Here is a 1985-nt window from a genome sequence, read left to right on the forward strand (position 1 = left end):
CCAGTTGACCAGTCCTGAGCCCGCCTCTCTGCCTCCTATCTCCTAATGAGACTTGTCTCTACTTTACACAGTTCTTTTGCTTCCCACCTTTGGTTTAAAACAGAGTGAAATAAACAATGAACTGGCTGCTTTGGAGCCCGGGACTGAACTCTACTGGCTAAGCTGAACCTGGAGTTTTCAGTTGGCTCCCATTCCCTTAAACTTCCTGAGACCGGCAATGTTTGCATTATGTAAAATTTTCATGAAACCTCTGATCTTGGTTAGGGATTTTCCTTCCCCAGACACATTCAATTTCACCCTGGATTCTTGCTCCACTTGTTCCGTTTGATGTGATCTGTAGGAATCCCACGGGCTGCGGGTTTGCAGGAGTTGCTTCCCCGCCAAGAGTGAACTGCGTGTTCACTAGCTGTGTTCTGGTAAGTAAGTGAAAATGTGGCTTTTGAGGGGAAATGAAAAACAGAGCAACATCCTTCCCCACAGCTTCACCTCCCTGAATTCCACACAAATGCGGCTTATGTCCATATAAGTATATTCCCTTTCAGCAGAGGCCTTTGTGTGCAGGGACTAACGCTGACTCAGCCAGATGTGCAAAGGAACCAGGAAGCTTCCACCTAGAAAATGTGACGTCATAAGAGGCCACTGTAAGGAGTCGGCAGGGCAGTGTCTTCAGTGTGGTTTTGTTAGAGCTTTAAGCTTATTTTCTCATCCCTAGCAGCACAGAAAGAGATACCGTTGATATGGAAAAGGCACCAACAAAAGGATTAACAGAAATGTAAACTTCCTCGGGAGCTTACTGGGGTGGGTTTGACTGATCTGGGCCCAGGACTTGAAGGCTGCTTTGCTGGGAAGGCTGTAGACTGTGTCCTCATCTTGAATTATATGCAGTTCAGGATCCTTGATTAGGGAACTTAACCAAATATAAGTCGAGTGTTTTACATGTCAGAGTTGATTTCCGTGGGGGTCATGTCATTGGAAAGGTTTGTCTGCACGCCTACTTCACCAAACGGCTATTGAGAGGGAAACTGATTACCAAAATAAACAAAAATCACCTAAGCAGTTGGCTAAGAGTTCATCCATGTGGCCGAGGCGATCAATACGTGGCAGACAAGTGTGTATTTAGAGAACGTTCTGGCCTGGTTATAAATTTCCCCAAAGGCTCCTGTGTTTAAACACTTGGTCCACAGCTGCTGCTGCAGTGGTGGGAGGCTGAGGCATTATTTTTGAGGGGATGGAGCCTTGCTAGGGAAAGTGGGTGAACAGAGTCAGTGGACTTTAACTTCTTCCTGGCCTGAGCTGTTAGGGAGCAGCCCCTCGTGTCCAGGGGTCACCCACCACCATGAGAGATGGCATCCTTTTACCTGGGAGCTGAAATGGGCCATTCAACTCTTCCACGTCACTTCTAGTCAGGTATTCATCTACAACACTGAAAAAAGGAACTAAGAAGCATATTAACGTGGCAGCCCTACTGTCAAAGATGTAAAAATGCTTCTCTGTAGGTGGCAGGCAAGAGGCTTCCTGAAGGGGTGTGAGTTGACACTCCTTGACTCTCACAATACTCTCAGATGTTTGTCTGCATGGCGTACCTCTAAGGATATGAGCAACAATTCAAATAAATACCAGCTTCCAAAAACCATACTTTATACTCCACTATTGAGATCTTTCAAGTAACTTAATCTGAGAAATCTTTGCTCTGTGACCTCTACCATTTCCATAATATATGTTGACAGTTCCTTGGTGGCAGTTGGGAAAAAAAAAAAAAGAAGAAGAAGAAAGAAAAAGAAAAATCAGGGTAACTCTGGCTGTCCTGGAACTTGATCTGTAGAACAGGCTGGCCTAGAACTCAGAGTCCACCAGCCTCTGTCTCCTGAGGACTGGGATTAAAGGCGTGCACCACCACAGCCTGGCTGCATGCTCCACTTTTATATGGAGACTTCATCCATCTGTCACAGATTTTTGTCTGACATAATTACAAACATGTAAAATAA

Source organism: Microtus ochrogaster, unplaced genomic scaffold (genome assembly GCF_000317375.1).
Source record: "Microtus ochrogaster isolate Prairie Vole_2 unplaced genomic scaffold, MicOch1.0 UNK7, whole genome shotgun sequence".
Lineage (NCBI taxonomy): Eukaryota > Metazoa > Chordata > Mammalia > Rodentia > Cricetidae > Microtus > Microtus ochrogaster.